The sequence below is a fragment of the Thermobia domestica genome, chromosome 7 (genome assembly GCF_964235325.1).
Source record: "Thermobia domestica chromosome 7, izTheDome1.hap1.1, whole genome shotgun sequence".
NCBI lineage: Eukaryota > Metazoa > Arthropoda > Insecta > Zygentoma > Lepismatidae > Thermobia > Thermobia domestica.
Window position 1 is genome coordinate 24,483,504 of NC_137460.1, and position 19,951 is coordinate 24,503,454.

At 34.6% G+C, this 19,951-nt stretch overlaps 1 protein-coding gene across 4 annotated transcripts in view; it reads left to right on the top strand.

The window, feature by feature from the left end:
* The window catches only part of C3G (C3G guanyl-nucleotide exchange factor), a 211,415-nt gene that overhangs the window by 54,511 nt on the left and 136,953 nt on the right, over positions 1-19,951 (top strand). Inside the window, exon 1 of one of the 4 annotated variants that reach the window (XM_081764275.1) lies at positions 7,715-7,812. The exons of 2 other annotated variants lie outside the window; for them this stretch is intronic. The gene's annotated coding sequence lies outside the window, so the exon portion shown is untranslated. Of the gene's footprint in view, positions 1-7,714; positions 7,813-12,883; positions 13,009-19,951 lie in introns of those variants that run through there. One more of the 4 variants, XM_081764276.1, reaches the window with a different exon arrangement.

Here is a 19,951-nt window from a genome sequence, read left to right on the forward strand (position 1 = left end):
TTTAGTCTAAAGGTTATAATCATGGAACGTTACATGAAAGATTTCATGTAATTTCTTTTTGCTATTCAAAGCGTTCCGGGAATTCCGATATACGTGCCGCATACTATACAAAAACGGTAAGTTCTAAAAGTTCTTGAGTCCTTGTGTGCGAAGGTAAAAGACCATTGTGTTGGCAATTTTCGGTTCATTAACATTAATATAAGAATTTTTTTGCTGTGAACAAGGCGAAGAACGTGTTCGCTTGTTAGAAGGTCGTTTTCTTCCCTACGACTACAGTTGAAGTCTTACTAAATTAGATATGAACTGCATAGCAACAAAGCAGTAGAGGCTTTAGGTAATATTTTCACGTTATCTGCAAACTAAGGAGCATGTTGTGTTTAAGAACAGTGAGACCTCGATAACTCGAAGCTGAAGGGAGTTCGAATTATCGAGTTCTGCAAGTAATCAAGGTTCGAGTGGCCACAACAGAAATTCGAGGTACCGAGGTTCCTCGTTCCTCATTAAAAGTGACTATATAACCTCTATTAAATAAGATGATTAGTAAAAATAAAATAATGTACACGTATTGTTTTGGAGGCGGGGGGGGGGGTGTTTCATGTCTATAAGATACAATTACAGTACACATTAGCAACAATGACAAGTAAAAGCATTGAGCTATAGGTTCAAGTTATCGAGGTCACATCAAGAGAAATTCGAATTATAGTAGTAACCTTCGACTTGTCAAGGTTCGTAGATATGGAAGTTAGAATTACCGAGGTTTTTAAATATGATTATGAAACCTTTAAAATTCGACTTATTGAGGTTGTAATCTTTAAACATTCGACTTATAGAGGTTACTTTTAACATTGAGTGTTATGAAGAGCTCAAGGGAATGTGAAAAAATTCGAGTTATTGAGGTCCAACTGTATAAGAAACGCTAAAGTTATTGCAAACAGAACTCTCTTTCTCATTATGTAACTTAATTTTGAATCACGAGACCGATCTCGATCAAACTTGCCACATAGATGCGGTTTGGACCTGGGAGTGATATTATCATTTCACTTTTGCAGTACAACGTAGGGGAGAGGAGCGGGAAGATGTATATAAAAATAAATAAATCTTAATGACTCGAACCGCCCGAACAATCACGATAAAATTTGCCACATAAATGAGGTTCGGGAATTTTTTTTTTAAATGTAGAAAATAAGCCAACTAATATCTACAAAATGCTATTATATGAAGTAGTAATTGTTTTCAAAATCTTTTGTATAGCATATAAATTTGGATGCCCAATATTTTTTTCTATGACGTCATAAATGCGCACTCAAATTTCTAGTCTATAAGAAAAAAGTTTGGAATTGATTATTAGTTTGTTTAATAGCATTTTGTAGATATTATCTGTCTCACTTTCCATACGGTTATAAGTGTATTTCATAGTGTTTTGTAGATATTATCTGGCTCACTTTCCATACGGTTATTAGTTTATTTCATAGCGTTTTGTAGATATTATCTGGCTCACTTTCCACATGGTTATTAGTTTATTTAATAGCGTTTTGTAGATATTGTCTGGCTCACTTTCCATATGGTTATTAGTTTATTTAATAGTGTTTTGTAGATATTATCTGGCTCACTTTCCATATGGTTATTAGTTTATTTAATAGCGTTTTGTAGATATTGTCTGGCTCACTTTCCATATGGTTATTAGTTTATTTAATAGTGTTTTGTAGATATTATCTGGCTCACTTTCCATACGGTTATTAGTTTATTTAATAGCGTTTTGTAGATATTGTCTGGCTCACTTTCCATACGGTTATTAGTTTATTTAATAACGTTTTGTAGATATTATGTGGCACACTTTCTATACGGTTATTAGTTTATTTAATAGCGTTTTGTAGATATTATCTGGCTCACTTTCCATATGGTTATTAGTTTATTTAATAGCGTTTTGTAGATATTATCTGGCTCACTTTCCATATGGTTATTAGTTTATTTAATAGCGTTTTCTAGATATTGTCTGGCTCACTTTCCATATGGTTATTAGTTTATTTAATAGCGTTTTGTAGATATTGTCTGGCTCACTTTCCATACGGTTATTAGTTTATTTAATAGCGTTTTGTAGATATTATCTGGCTCACTTTCCATATGGTTATTAGTTTATTTAATAGCGTTTTGTAGATATTGTCTGGCTCACTTTCCATATGGTTATTAGTTTATTTAATAGTGTTTTGTAGATATTATCTGGCTCACTTTCCATACGGTTATTAGTTTATTTAATAGCGTTTTGTAGATATTGTCTAGCTCACTTTCCATACGGTTATTAGTTTATTTAATAGCGTTTTGTAGATATTATCTGGCTCACTTTCCATACGGTTATTAGTTTATTTAATAACGTTTTGTAGATATTATGTGGCACACTTTCTATACGGTTATTAGTTTATTTAATTCTGACTTTTTTTTTTTTGATACTTGTCATTCTCTTTAAGCTATTCATTAAAATTCAATAAAGTGCAAATGACCTTAGCGAAGAGCCCGTAGAGTTGACAGTTGACAAAAATAGTTTGTGTTACTTCATAGAAAGCTTACTTTAATAACTTGGGAGATGAAATGTCTCGGAGCAGAGTGATCACCATCGTATGTGGGTGATGATCTTGAAGAGTAAATGATGACAGACAGATGAAATGACGTCACTCAGAAATATGTCATTGCGTCTCAAAGGCTTCGTTGTGTGTGCGTAGTCTTGGCCTAGACGAAGATAAACAAATGACAAAGAAGCTTGTCAAGGTGAAAGTTCATAGGAAGGAATAGAATATGAAAAGTATCTTATGAAATGAAATTGTCAGAAATAGTAGATACAAGTTAAGCCACATAGTTAATTAAAAAAAAAAAAAAAAGTGCTTAGCTTGAAACCAAGAACAATATTCATGTTTGTGTTTCGTTTTCTAATAGCTGCATTAGAAATGAAATGAAATGCAATATTTAAGTTTTACATTCCACGATTATGCCGGCTAGGCTAAAGGAGACGAGATGATGTGGAGAAATGAATGAAACGGTGGAATGAAAAAGGTGGGAGGAAATGTGACAACCCCGAGAAAACTCCCGCACACTATGTTTATCCACCACAAAGCTTACTTGGCTCGAGCTGGGATCGAGACAAAGATCCCATGCACCAGAGGTGAACACTCTACCACTGAGCCACCGCGTCCCCAGCTGCATTAGAACTCCCTCGTGAATAAGTGAGTAGCGTTCTAACCTTCCGCACGTAAGACCAGGGTTCGATATCCGTTAGGAGATGCTCGTTCAGTTGCAGCTTTACTGTATATATTGTATAATTTCGGTGTTAGAGAAGTTTGCTAAACCTCAAAATAAGCCATTTTTATGCTACTTTTAGAGTAAATGTATGATTTCATATGCAGCAAAATGAAGACATCTTATAAACGGGATGAGACAAAATCAAAACACAGGTTTTATTAAAGCAAAAAATAATAAATAAATAAATAAAATAATAATTATTAAACTTAATGAATTTGTTATATTGCTATTATATATATAGTAGTTCGAATCAAAAATTTTTGAATTTTATAAAGGGCACTGAGGTTAACACGTCCGCTCCTGTGCTTGTATGGCTACCCAAATTACAAGTTTCCGGCAGTTTAGTACATTTTTAAAAGACATGCATCATCAGGTAGTAAAGAAAAAAGTAGGCACGCGAAATACATATCAAATACCTCTTTAATCATTCTATTTTAGGATGGACATGTGTTGGTATTGTTGCGTGGAATTGCTACAATATTCAAACAGTGCTCTCCTGCGCACATCAAAATAATTTTTATAACAGATCTATAAAGTAGAAAACGTTGTGAAACGGCTACAAAGTTATATAAATAAGTGCTTATCACTTTGCAAAAAATGTATGAGAAAACAGCAATATGAAATAATAATAATAATAATAATAATAATAATAATAATAATAATAATAATAATAATAATAATAATAATAATAATAATAATAATAATAATAATAATAAAAGAAAACCGTTTATAAGTACTTTGCTTTTGTGTGTTTCAATTTGATACAGTCTCGTACACAGAAAACAACACCATCTGGAAGTAAATAAAGAAAAACACAGTATATTGAAATTAGTATTGAATGTCTTTTTAAGATATTTTCTCGTCTATTTAATTCTTGCAATTGTCTTTTGAGAATACCTAGATGATAATTCCGAAAGTCGTATATCATTTTATCTAGGAATTATTAACTTCGCCGTCAAAACCAGAATGCAACATTAGCTCACCCAGAACATTCATTATTTGTTCTTCATCCATTTTGATTCACTCATAAATTACTGCAGGAAAGAAGTAAAACAGTTTTAGCACAAAATATTTAGAGAAGTATTCTCTGTTCATCAGTGAAGTATTGCAAAAGAAAACAGTTAATAAGAGCTTTAATCTAACGGGAAGATGTTCACAAGTTAACTGATAACAGCCTTTAGCTAACAAAATGTTCACAAGTTAACTGATAATAGCCTTCAGCTAACAAAATGTTCACAAGTTAACTGATAACAGCCTTCAGCTAACAAAATGTTCACAAGTTAACTGATAACAGCCTTCAGCGAACAAGATGTTCTCAAGTTTATTGTTACATATCAAGCAAATAATGTAAGTTCATAATTCCAAGCCGTCGTGTGTTTCCGTAAAGTTATGCAACCCTTCAGTCCAATGTGGCCTTCAGGCTGCATAACTAGACGGCGTTCTTCCTTGTATGCAGTGCAGTGAATAATGTTCTTGTTAGAGATAACATTGTGTGGCGTACTTTCATAACTGCATAGCTAAGAACAGTGGATTCTTAGAATATTCGTTATTCTAATATTCGTACAGTGGATTCTTAGAATATTCGTTATTTTAATATTCGAACAATGGATTCCTGGAATATTCGTTATTCTAATATTCGAACAATGGATTCTTAGAATATTCGTTATTCTAATATTCGAACAGTGGATTCTTAGAATATTCGTTATTTTAATATTCGAACAACTGATTCTTAGCATATTCGTTATTTTAATATTCGAACAAAATTCACAATTAGAATAATTTCTCAAATCATTGTTCGGATAACAAATAATTATTCAAATAAGTGTTCGAATATTGTAAACGAATATTTGGGTATTCGAATAACAGAAGAAAAATTATTCGAATAATTTTAACAGGGCTACTCCGTATCATATTTAATCAGTTATTCAAGGACATCGCTGTACACAGCATGGTGTTGATTTAAATCATTGAGTAGCAAGCAATAGCGCAAGTAGCGACATCTATTAGCATAACTATTTATTAATAGGAATTAGCGAAACGTACAGACTGACAGACTGAGACGCTTTATTGTAGAATTAGGATTAATCTCAATTGAAATTATTGGTTCACTTGAATTCCAGGCAGCAAGAATAAGGAATGGGAAAAGAGGCATTTAGGAGGAAGAAATATCTGTGTTATGAGTTCTTAAGTAACGAGTTGTGAAGAAGACTCATAAAATGCTTCGTGTGAAGAATAAGGCAAAACCATGGACATTACACAAACGCGATAAGAAAAAAATAGACTAGAAGCTTTCGAAATGTGGGGGTGAAGAAGAATGGAGAGAATTGGTTGGGTCGAACAGAAAACGAATAAAAGGGTGTTAGATATGTGGAAAAGATAATAATTTTAGATGTAATTGAAGAGAGAGAGAGAGAGAGAGAGAAACTGGTTGGGACATTAACTAAGAAGGAATTGTATCATGAGGAACGTGGTAGAGGATATGGTATCAGGAAAGAGAGGAATGGGTCAGAGGAGGATACAGTTGGTGAACGGTATCAAAACAGAAAAATCGTACGTGAAGATGAAGAAGTTAGCTGAAGACCGTGAAATATGGGAATTTTCCAGTTGCGGCAAGTAACCTGCCAATAATGGCAGAATACCTATGATGGTGATGAATACCAGAGAGTGTCTGAATTCCCTCGCATCTCCCCCTTCTTGCTGATGTTCATGTTCACAATAGTAGATTCCGAAGAGCTCTCACGTTTGTATATGGTTACTGTACCATGGCATGGGAGGCTAGGTTCGATTTTCAGTGGGAGCTCATATGATTTGGATTCCACGTTAAGCTGTAGGTTCATGTCTCACAGCGTCGCTGCTGGAAGGGACACTAAGCGCGAATCAAACAAATAGATTCCAAGGTGCCCAAAAGTTCTGAATTGTGGAGCAGCGCGAGAGAAGTTTGTCATTATATATAAAGCGGGGCATTGTCAAATATGTCTTTTTTTCTTTCTTTCTTTCAACCAATCCGCAAAGTTTATGTGGAGTAAATAATTCTACTGGGAAGCGAACCTGAGAAAATATACAAGGTGTTTCAAAACAACACCGACAACGTTTGGGAGATGATTCCTGACATCAAGATAAGACAAAAAGTATAGATCAACGTGGATGCACAAATGCTTCCTTTCGGAGTTATAGGCTGACGAAAACATTATATATATATATATATATATATATATATATATATATATATATATATATATATATATATATATATATATATATATATATATTAAAGGTCCATAGTTCCAAAACTATGGGACCTACCATAGTCGGGTCAAGACTTGGGAATTAATATGTGTGCTATCCAAAAATGCATGTTACAAAATCCTAAGGTACTCATACAACGATTTTTATAGAGGAGTTTGGTTACGGACATATAGTTTGAAGTAATCACCAACTAGTTCTATAAAAATTGTCGCGGAAGTACCGCAGGATTGTGAAACTTGGATATTTGGATAGGGCACATACTAGTTCCTAAGTGAAATATTGATCCGACCAGGGTAGGTCCCATAGGTTTGGAGTTATGGACCTTTAAAGTTCTTTCTTTTTTTTTTCTTTTCATGTTTTCAGCAGCCTATAATCTGAAAGGAAGAATTTGTGCACCCAGGTTGGTCTGTATTTTTGGTCTTATCTTGGTGTCAGGAATCACCTCCCAAACGTTGTCGGTGTTGTTTTGAAACACCCTGTATATTAAACGGCTTCTTGTTATGAAATTCAGAAACATTTGTTGGTTACTCTTCCGTATTTGCTGACTTTACAGAAAACGTTTTAATGTAACTTTTCTATTATAAATTTCTGCTGTATAACAGTAACAAAAACATTGTCCTTACATGGATGAGTAAATTTATGGATGTAGAAATAATTAAATATGTATAGATTCACATATGTATCCTTGCTAGAACAATATTAAAACATCTACATATGCATGAATATGCAAGTTTAAACAAATTTCCTTTGCGGTTCTGTTGATGCCGATTTCTTTTTATAGTGCAAAATATATAAAAATGACGGAAATGGTTTGTGGTTAGTGGGGAAAATATTATTTCGTCAGAATTCTCGTAGGAAAAAAAAAAGTTTTATTCAGTTCTGCTTGGTGAGCGTCGATGCCACTGTCCAAACACACTCTAAGCCATCACGCTGTGAGTGAGTACTGTACTTGAGTATTGTATGTGATTTAGCGAAGATTCGTCCGTTTCTAGTGGGTAAGTGATGTTCAGTACTGTTTAGAATGTAACACGTGAAGCCGAGGAGCGGCATAGTAACGTGTTGTTATCAACGAAAACAACCGCTACGTCATTCTGTACTCAACCGTGTAAGGAATGATTTAAGATTGTGACGTCATCGGTTAGCCTTGGACGACGGCGAGATGGGTGGGATGTGGCCGTGACAGACATTTACACTTTTGTTCGTTGATGGACATTTGTTTGGGTCTTTCAGCACTGTGTGGTACATTGTTATATAGCATCTTCCTTATGTAATATTCAGGTAAGCCTTTTTGTGCTGTATATTTTAAGTCATGTTTCTATAATGCTTGCTTTGGACAAGTTAATCCATTACAATTTAATTAAACTTCTTTAGAGCTTCAGTTAATACCGTGCGCAACTGCAGTAAATAAATTGAGACACAATACACTAAAGTTAATGCCAAAATCATGGACAAGTGTTGCTCAAAAGGAGAATTACCGCACTCTTTTAACACGAAGTGAACTCCGTGATAGTACCTGAAATTTAGTTTTGTTTTGTTCCAGTTCTGTTCTGCAGAAAAACAAAAAGTTGTAAAGATTTCAGGAACACGCTCAACTTCAAGATGATAATTCGAAATTTCGTACGTCATTAAATTACTACTGAAGTCCTGATAAAGACGATTTCTCTATCTTGAAACTATATTTTCCCATAAGTTTCAAGATTTCTGTAAACCTTGTTTAAATCTGTTGCGTTGTATGCAGATATCCTTTAGCGTGTAAATTATTCAATGTAGCTTCGGAAAATTCAAGATTACTAATAAAATTCCAACTGGCCAAAGCAGTATAGGCTATATATTTTAATAGTATATGTATACTGCTTTGTTCAGTTGGAGTTTAATTAGATATCCTCTAGGTTAAAAAAGTTGGGTGATTAATCCTAGGAAATGATTAGGGAGAAATTTGTATAGGAACCGAAGAAACCAACAACACAGTGTTGTCTGCTATAAATTTTCTTGGCCTGGGGTCGAATCGGAAACTTTTCCTCTCAGGAATGAGCTCTGTCACAGAGACTTTGTTTTCCGTTATTCCGTTTATATATGCTTGCTTTTAACGAGTTAATGGGACTTCAGTTTAATTATATCTCTTTAGAGCTTCAGTGTCTAATACCATACCTGACACAAAAGTAAGACGAAAAGTATAGACCAACCTAGGTGCACAAATGCTTCCTTTCGGATATATAGGCTGCCGAAAACATGAAAAAGTTAACTTTAAAGGTCCATAGGTCCAAAATTATGGAACCTACCGTAGTCGGGCCAAGACTTCACTTAGGAACTAACATGTGCCTTATCCAAAAATAGGTGTTTCAGAATCCTAAGGTACTCACGCAGCATTTTTTACAGCGGGAGTTTGGCTATGGGTTTGGAGTTTGGTGTCAGGAATTACCTCCCAAACGTTGTCAGTGTTGTTTTGAAACATCCTCTATATATCGAGAAGTGAAAAGCATTTTCTACTGAGAATTCGTCATTTGGAATTCCAGTCCCACGTTTTTCTCTTTAGTTTCGATGAATAATAACATAAGCTGCCTCAGGAATCTGTAAAGTTAGAAAGAAAACTTCGTATTTCTATGAAAGAATGTCAGTTACTCTAAATAAACCGCCGATCTAAGATAATAATAGAAATCATCCCCCCAAAATGTCTCCTCTACTGTAAAAATATTGTGTTAAGGAGGATAAATTGGAAAGTTTATATGAAAGAAGATAGAGCATCTAATAAGGTTATTGAAAATATTTTCCTTTGCTGTAGATAAATTTCTGTCACCTTTCAACCCAAAATACAACGCTGAAATCCTCTTTTTTTTTGTTTGTTTGTTTGTTTGTTTGACGTTCTCTTTTTTCGACCCAAAGATTCAAAGCGAGTTTAATGCCTTTCTTTTCCGGAAATGCAATTCACGAAAAGTGTTTTTTAAAGAGTCGAACAAATGCAAGTCAGATAAGTTTAAAGCAGGATTGTAAGAGAGTTGTGACATTAGTGACCACCCTATTTTATCAATGTGTACTAATCTGACGTAGTGCCATTTGAAAAAGTACAGCTTTATGTTAAATTGGCAACACTCTTTAACCTTAAGGTATCACATGGTATGACAGACAATGTCCCCCTGCAAATATTTGCATTGTACAACATTTCAGCGTTTATTGTCCATTAGTTTAAAAGTTACGAGGATGATCAAGATAAATAATCCACCCTGTATATAAATATTATAAATTCTTATCTTTGCGTATCATCTTGCTTAAGGGAGGAGGGTTAAAACCCCAAAACTCCCCGTGTGTACGCGAGTGTACTTGTATATGGATAATAAAGTCGAGACATCTAAGGTGAGCGGGGCAGTTCGCACGCATAGATGGAAAGAACCCTTTGGGTATAAAGATTGAAGGATAATTTAAAACCTCTTCACGGATCAAATGATGCCATATATTTATCGGGAAAATAATCCGATTTTTTTTTCACGAAGAAGAGTGCGAACTGAAGTAAAAACAAGTGCTTCAGGATATTATTTTTACTTACCTTCACTTCGCACTCTTCTTCGTGAAAAAAATCCGGATCTTTTTTCCGATTAATATCATTTGATGCCATATCCGTGAAGAGGTTAAAATAGAATCGTAGGGTAATGGGTAATGACAATCTAGTTAACTAGAATAAATTTATTACTACTACTACTACTACTACTACTACTACTACTACTACTACTACTACTACTACTACTACTACTACTACTACTACTAGTACTACTAGTACTAGTAGTAGTCGTGGTATAGCCATCTGTCTCATTAGTCTAAAATATAGTCATTTCTTGTGACAGGCTACATCCACCTTTCTCTTTGTAAAATCCGGTGTTCCACAAGGAAATATCCATGGTCCCTTATTTTCCGTCTTATGCATCTTATGCATCAGTTCACATCTAGTAACATTCTTTTATTTGCTAATGATTGGAAAGACTCTTCAGAGAAATACCTATACAGCAAGATTCCATTATCCTTCAAATTGATGTTTCAGGAGTTGGTTCCTGGTGTAAAACTTGGTAATTAAAGCTAAATTCAAATGAATGCACTTCTCGTACAATTTCTGTTTAAAAAAGAAATCGAATTAAACAAGACTACGCTATCGGCAATATAATTGTTCACAATGTACATGCATCTATTGATCTTGGTGTTATAAGCAATGACAAACGTACTTTCAGTGAACGTGCTTCTCATTACCAAAAAAAAAAAAAAAAAAAAAACGTTAGGAATGTTGTATATACATTACTTGGACAATGTAAGCTATTTATTACAAGACTGATTTCTCTTGTATTAGTATACTTTTTATGTATTTGGTATATGACCTCTCTTATGATCTTTCGAAGCTAAACACTATTCTCGATCCCCTTTTTTGTTTTATTTGTCACAATGTTTATATATAATATATATAATAGTAAATGTCAAATTCAACCACTTCCCCACATGTCATATCCGAGCATCTATTTGCACTTCACGAAATATGAATCGTTCGAAACCTAGACTTGCAATGATCTCAAATTCCCTTAAGTCTCAATTTTCTACCGAATTCAGTATACCTTCCACAGATATCTTTACCCTACTGAAAGAATTTTCCGAGTCACATTGTGTAAAATTAAGTAAAATTTAGTATATATTATTAGGTATTTTTTTTTGTTAAGACGAATATTTTTTGTAGATATTGTGTTCAATTATTGTATTTTTGCCTTGTTATTTGTGTTACATGTTTCAGTGTAAAATTGTCAACGTGCTATATTTGGAACTATACAAGTAAGTGAACGATAATACTAATGTAAACAAAATGATACGAAAATCCAAGAGCATTCGCCTTAATATGTATAAAGTTGATACCATAAAAAGCATAATCCTTCGAGTAAATGAGGAAACAAACATAGGCTGACGCAGAAATAACACATGAGTTTAATGATTTGGAGAAGTTAATGTTGCGTTGTTTTAAAAATAAACATGTTTAGTTCAACTGGAACTTGAAATATATGAAAGAATAGGAAATGTGTTTACAGTATGTATGAAAGGTCATGCCTTTAAAATGCTGCCATTTACGGCCATATAAAATTGGAGTTTCTCTGAAAATGTTATTCATAACTTTCCGAGGAGTTTCAGGTTGTTTCGCAAGACTCTTCGCTCGGATATGATTTTAAAGTTGCCTAAAGCGTGATATCAGACGGAGAATTGTTGTTTAATGAGCCACATTGTCGCACATTAAAATTCCGACGGTCTGTTCCTTGAGTAAGAATAGTTGAAGGTTGGTTTAGTAAAGTTTCAATCAGGACGTTTCGAAGTAAAGTTTGGTAACCACTGCTGCTGAGTTAATACTTCTAGAGCAGTGCTATTCAACCTTTTTGTTTTTCTCGTACTCCTAAACAAAGTTTGCCATCCATTTGTGTACCCCTGAAGCTGTTTAAAAGAAATTAAATCGAAATTAACTTATTAAACTTAATACACATATTCTCTTGATTAAATAGGGGGACATATAGTGACCCAATAAAAGGACAATCAGTGTGGCAATCAAAAAACTGTTTACAGGGGGATAAAGTGCATATCCGAAAATATTAGCATGGGAAATTTCAAAACATATGGAAGACATCCAGTTCTACTGAGGAGGATTTTCCCCTCATCCTCTCTGATAATTGTTACACTAAGGACAATATTCAAATACTAAAAGTAAGTTTAGAACTAACTTGTTATTGAGATGACAGCTTGTTTCTGGGACACCAATTCCTCGATTCTTGGTCGAATCTTCGAGAGTGCGAGAACCAGAGCTGATTCTGGATTCAAGCAATTTCTGTTTCTACGTTTTTATTGATGTTAATGCAGAGAAACCCTGTTCACACAAGTGTGTTAATAATAATAATAATAATAAGAATAATAATAATAATAATAATAATAATAATAATAATGAAAAATAATTATTCAGGTTCATGAGTCCAAGTATTCTGAAAAGAAAGTATATCTTTGTAAACAAACAAGATATAACACATTGAATTTAAATCCATATACTAATTCTGTGCCTATGTAACTCGTGTTTGTTTTATTCCTTGTGAGGGAAAACCATATCAAATCTTTCGAAAACATTTTATCTTATCAGCAGAGATAGTCCGCACGAGCACAGAAGAAACCATAGTGTTCGAGATATTTCAGAACAACCATGATTAGTTCGTTTGTTTTGCTGGAACTGCTAACACTGAACCCCGTTCTTTTGTGATATTCAGTGGTTTGTTGGTATCTCTTAAAATCGAGATGGGCAAATTTCCAGTTGGAACGCAGTGTAAATACAAGATCGGTGGTGTTAAAGCACTTTTTGTTGCGGTTTATGAAGTGTTGCATTGAGAAGAGATACTAGAAAGACAATGGGTTATGTTTGGAAGTGAGAAGTTGTTCGCTTACTTTGCTCGAACTCCAGATCAAAGATCAGTGGAAAATCTTACTGTAAGTGTATTATTTGTTTCTATGTGTGAAGACATTAATTTAGTAAGTAGGTATATATGTGATGGAACATTTATTTTATTGTTTTGCTCCTGGATATTGGGTGGCTTAACGTTATGATAAATTAATTTTCTTCCACGATAAAGCTGTATCTTGCAGGTAGAAGGAACGAGATTCAGTATTTTATCAGAGCGTTCTACCCGAAGGCAAGCTTTTAGCTCATATGTTTAGGCGAAGCCAATAGAGCAAGAGAAGGATAACCAGTTTCTTTTGTCAGAAATGTTATAGGCTGGAAGGAAAACTAGACATTATGGAGCTGGAATAATCGGATAAACAAGAGCAATCTACTCCGAAATAATAATAATAATAATAATAATAATAATAATAATAATAATAATAATAATAATAATAAAGTATATTATTGGCAACGGACGACGTACTATTTAGCGCCATAAAAATTCGTTTTTCTCGATTTTCTCGAAACCACCCATCAGAATTTATTTTCAAGCATGTCATTTTCTATAGCTCAATGTCACCTATCAACATATATATATATATATATATATATATATATATATATATATATATATATATATATATATATATATATATATATATATATATATATATATATATATATATATATCACTAGAAACACGGAAATTGTGAACCCCCTAGAAGCACGAAGCAGTCAAATTGACTGCTTTCCATTTCTGACTAAAATGGAAAATTATAGTGACACACGATCATTGTTTTTATTGGCATTCTCAATGAGGCACATCTACAAGTAACCCTAGAAAGCATATTATTTATTATATTATTTTTATTTATAAACATTAAGCACATCAATATGTAATATTAAAAATATTTATAGATAAAATAAGTTTAATACTGTATCAGTATTTTTATTCCGTTTTCAGTAAAAGGATTTACCAAACTAGACACTACAAATTCACCTATGTCCCAGCAGGACGTTCCAAATTCTCGCCCAGATATGCAAAGCCATTGTGGACATATTTTGATTTTACATTGGCAAATAGCCAGAATTTGATGTCAAATTTATGGAGTTTATTTGGCATATATTTCAGAAATCGACATCTGACTTTCGTAGGATAGAGTTCCTTGTCAACGATCACATTGTCGTGTGGTTTGTAACATTTTATGCAGTTATCAATAACGCGAGTACGAATTTGTCCATTTGAAGTCTCGCAGGCTTTGCTGTCTTTTCATCAAATCTCAAGTATCGTTTTATTTCACAGAACCTATCTCTACTAATTGTTTTCCTATAAATTGGTGGCCCGGTTTTCTTTTTTGCAGAAGATCCTAATAATATTGCTGAACTAACAGTTGCACCTCGCCCAAGTAATAAGGCCCAAATAAGATAGTAGTTCAGAAAAGTTAAAGTCCGTGATGTTGACTTCAGTTGCCTATGTGCTTCTGCAACTGTGCAGTTAGGGTATGTCTCATCATTCATATCATTCATCATGATTCATCAATTGTTTGTACTTTAGGATTCATCAATAGTAAACGAAAACCACTACTAGATTCTTCCTCAGACATTCGCCGCTTGGCAAAATTTGTCCTGAAGCTTCGCGAACAATATTTTGCTTAAATGTTCGAACAACGTCACCTTCTCTAGGAATGCGCACGAGACAAGATTTGTGGCTGTCTCCACTCGAAAAAAGTATATTTCTCTATTGGAAGAGCCGTGTCTCGACTCGAATTTTGTCAGGAAAATCCTGTCTCGACTCGTCTCGTGCGCATTCCCTAACCTTGTCCCAAATACGACTTAGTCCAGATTATTCCATCTGGAGCAATAAAACTGTCACCACTATTGGCGTTGTCTTCTCCATCACTGTCTTCCTCTTCTACATGACTTGAATATAAAATATTCTCTTCAGATTCAGAATCGCTCCAGTTTCCACCCCCTCCACTCGAATCCTCCAAATAGTCATTATTTTCTTCAGACTCATCTTCTAAGAGATCATGTAAAACTCGAAGTGTCTCTTGAAGTCTCATCGCAAAATGTCACATGTACTCGGTTCAACTCAAACCAACACCCTTAACATGGTGTATTTACCTGCACCTACCTTATTTATTTATGTATTGTCTTCTTAAAAATGCACTGTTGCATAAGAATTGTATCTGTTGTTGTTTAGCTTCATCTAACTGTGATGCTTATACTACTTATAATAGCGCGAGAAGATGTAAATTTAGATAGTTAAAGAGTGCAGAATTTGACGTTATCCATAGGTCAGTGCCGAAAATTATATGAACAATAAAGTCGAAACGTCTAAGCTAGGCGGGACACGACACTCGCATGGGAAATACATGCGGGATGCATAAACTCCTAGTTGAGGAAAATAACCTTTGGAGAAACCAAGGAAAAGCTGGAAGGATAATAAAAAGTAAAAAGTGGGACATTATGAAGCTTGGTTATGACAATAAGACTGATCTAGCTCGGCAGAGAATAGGAACTAGCGAGGTTTCGTTTCTGCGACGATGAACCTTCCGGTGCCTAAACCATACAGTTAGTTAATAGAGCACAAAATAGTATGCATTCATAGTTTTAATTAGCTCATAAGCTTCAACATATATTTCTTGGGCAATCAGTGTGACAGCTCTTGATTAAAACACATTTCGTGGCGCCAATTCCGTCATAGGATGAGGACTGGCGGGGCTTCCCGCTGTAGCAATATCAAACCACAAAAACCGCCACATTAAACGTGATTAATAAGAGATGACGTAAAGAAATCGCTGCAGTATACGTATTGTGTTGTCAGATTGCAAAGGAGTTCTTTCTAGTATACTGGTCGCCATGACAGATATATTGCATGCAATTCTGCGAAGAAAAAAAAGCGGAAGTGATGTAATGTAAGAATTCTAAATTGCGTAACAGGATAAAGAAGTCATTTTAATTTGGAAACGTCTTATAGCTTCATATAAAATGATGGCAATATTAGCTCTCGTGTAAGATAGAGTGGGAAGCCGCTGAGTGCTGGCATAGCTTTAGAAGAACACTTGTGGGAGTCCTTCTGGTGGTACGATACAATAGGAGACGATCTCCAACTTAATGACGTTTTTAACAAGCCTTGAACAAAAAAGACTTATTGATGCTAAAGCGAAAGCTTTAGAAACGCATCGATTAAAGATCTGCGGTTAGTATTTAGACAGTGCGTGCAGTAACCGAATTCTTAAAACTTAAACTATAGTGATCCAGGATTGCGGATCTTTTCTGCAGTAGAAACTAAACTCCATTTCCGAAGGTGAACCAGCTCGAGTTTTAATATGGGAGAAGTACAGGACAAGTCAAAATACCTAGTACAGGACAAGTCAAAATACCTAGTACAGGACAAGTCAAAGTTGCTAGTCGCACATCCCTACCGGGTCCCATGAGATCGCAGATGTTAAGCAATGTAGAGTCTGGTTAGTAAGTGAATAGGTGACCATTTGGGTAAACCAGACCAGACAATGGGGCGTACACCCAGCATCGTGAGAACAATTGAAGAAATGTAGCACTAGCAGACTTCGGTCAAGAAAAAATAGCATATACTATTACGGGACTATTGTGCTGCCAAAATGTCTTGAGCCGGGGCAAAAATGCGAACTAAAGCTCACACCCTCACACACCCACGCGTTGAGCCAATAAGAGTTCAGCTGTTGCTAAGCGAGAGAAAGCGAGTGCAATTCCTTCAGCCGATAGCAGCGCTTGCAACGGGAGACTAGGGATCAAGTCAATGTGGTATATCTTTAGCATTATGCTGGTCATACATACAAGGAAAGTCAAAACCATGGACGTGATTTTAGAAATTTATTCTGTGAAATCTAAACGGCGGGGGCGTGACAAAAATCTTGCCATTTGAAGGCGGCGCTCCAAGTTCTCTTTCAATGCTGCTAGCAAATGAGAGGACAGCGGTATTGTCACATTTATTTTGTACACATCCACGTCTGTTCTCTGTCACCTGATCGCGCTGTAGTTTGTCTGCTTAGCCATAGCCACACACCTTTACCACTTGGCAACGTCGCGCCAGAGCTTGTGTTTTATTCGTTTAGCTGAAATGCCAAGATGTTTGGTCACAGTCTTTAATAAACACACAGTATGTTATTGTGATACATGCACTTCGAAAGGTTAACTTTCAACGTTTAGTTTCTACGCAGTATTTCCACTTTCTACCGCTGAGAGTCAGCAGCAAGCATGAAATGAGTTGTTAATATTGACCGCAACATGCTGCAAAAGGTTTGGTCGTAGGATTATCGGCTTGATGTGTGCCACTTTACGCTAGGTGCTCACATAGAACACTTGTGATATGCCTAAAGAAAACTTGGACAGCTTACCTTTTTTAGCACATGTCTCACAATAGCATATGTTTATATTTCACAGAATAAATTTCTGAAATCAGGTCCATGATTTTGACTTTCCTGGTATGTATGACCAGCATAATGCTAGTCCCGTAATAGTATATGCTATTTTTTTCTTGACCGAAGTCTGCTATATTTCTTCAATTGTTCTCGCGATGCTGGGTGTACGCTCCATTGTCTGGGAGCCATGTGCGACTAAAGCAAACGCCAAAAATATAGGCGGGTTGCGCGCGCACCTTACAGCTCGCTGTTGTCAACTCTCCCTTGTCATGTGCCACCTCCTTCCCCTCCTGTTGCAGGAGTAAGCAGACGACAGCCGTTTACCTAGCCACAGCTCAAAGCCTGCGTTCTGCCGTAACCAATCTTCAACACGCGCGCGAAACATGAAACCTTGACAGTGACTGACCAAGACAAATGTAAATGTGGCAACTGCGTACGTTGCTAGTTGGCTGTTGCTCTCTCCACCCACTTTTTGTTGCGCGCGCAACCCGTCTTTGACTTGTCCTGTACTTCTCCCATATTAAAACACGGGCTGTTCACCTTCGGAAATTGAGTTTCGTTTATACTGCAGAGAAGATCCGCAATCTTGGATCACTATATGTAAGTTTTAAGAATTCGGTTACTGGAAGACCAATCGGAAAACGACCATTAGGAAGACCTAAGCGCAGATGGGAGGACAATATTAAGATGGATCTCGCAGAGATTGGAATACAAAGTAGAAACTGGATGCAATTAGCTAAGGATAGAAGTCAGTGGAGAGCTTTTGTGAACGCGGCATTGAACCTCCGGGTTCTATAGGCCATAGAGTTAGTTAGTTAGTTACTGCACGTACTGTCTAAATACTAACTGCAGATCTTTAATCGATGCGTTTCTAAAGCTTTCGCTTTAGCATCAATAACTGTCTCTTTTGTTTAAGGCTTTTATATTTTATAAGATCCTTGGATATTAGAGTGTAATCATTGATCAGATATCGTTCAAATATTTAGCAGATATCGTTATCACTAGACATAAAAGATATCGTTCAAATATTTTTCATTAAATGTAGAACCAGAGCGATACACGTTTTTCGCTTCTCCTGTAAAATTACAAAAAATGACTTAGATGGAGTTTGGAAACAAGCTCCTCATTTAATTTAAGGACTCTTTGTTACAACATTCCTAATATTTGTAAGTTAAATAGCCATAAGAAACAACGGAATTTAGTAAACATTCTTGATTTCTTGTAATTAAATTATAAATTGTTTCAATATCAATTAGGTATAGGACTATATATACACGTTTCATTTCACAGTTTATGTGAATAGTTTGCACCCTCCCTCCCTCATCCCCGAGGTTGGAAATCGCTGGCCTATGCTATAATTTCAATGGTAGTGTAAGACAAAATTATTAAATCAATAATACACAACACGAAATTTTAATCTTTTTCAATATTTTTAATCTGAAATTCCAAATGTATAAATGAAAGGTGAATAAACATTACATACGTATATTGGATTTGGATATTACAAAATAGATTTTGAGCTGAAACACTGCATTAATATACACATAACTGATATTGTAAAAGTTCAAATATCTTCGCGAGATTTGTCGAGTAATTTGTGTTTTGTGAAGCCTAAAAATACCGTCTCTTCTAAAAGTCTTGTTTTATATTGTAGTAACCCTAATCAAAACATACTATTCCATTAAAATCGTTTTTTTAAAAGGAAACTTATTGTGAAACATTTTTGTTTTAAATTGAAGTGGGCTGGGAGGGGAATAATTTACCCCTTATTTTTGATTGATTTTTTACTCCAAGGAAAGGGGATGATCAACAACCCTCAACGAAGATGTAAACAATTAATTGTGTATATTTAATTATGTGTGCATCAAAACCAATTTTTTTTACGTAGATAATTATATAGTTTTTAATTTTTTTAATCACATATTTGCATAAACTTGCAATTTGTAAGAATAGGGACATAACACTCACATACACAAATACGTGTTTAGCCAAATGTTAGAAGCTTGATTACTTCAATAATACACTTTATAAAATATAGTCTATGAATCTACTTTTTTTTAAAATATATATATATATATATATATATATATATATATATATATATATATATATATATATATATATATATATATATATATATATATATATATATATATATATATATTAATGAAAATTGAGCAAACGACAAAATCGTAAAAGTGCAGTTATCGAAGAAAAAATAGTGAATCTGTCTAATTCGTTTAAAATGGCGGAAGACCTTTTATTCTTGAATTGATCCATCAACCATAATAAAACAATAAATTTTTATTGAGCAAGAGTTGTTAAAAGCTAAAGTCAATATAAATTTCGATGAATTCATATCGTCAAGCTTTTGGCAAATAAAACTACTTTCAAAGGTCAATTGTGTGTAAATAAATAAATGCAGCATTGTTTGTATTTCCTATATTGAGAAAATTACGTATATTTTACCGAGAGAGAATTCCATATTCCTTATTGGTTCACACGATACAACAAGCCTTTTTCTGATAAATATTTCAGGAACATGAAAAAGGCATATGATAGATGTTCAGTTGAATATTCTTTGGTC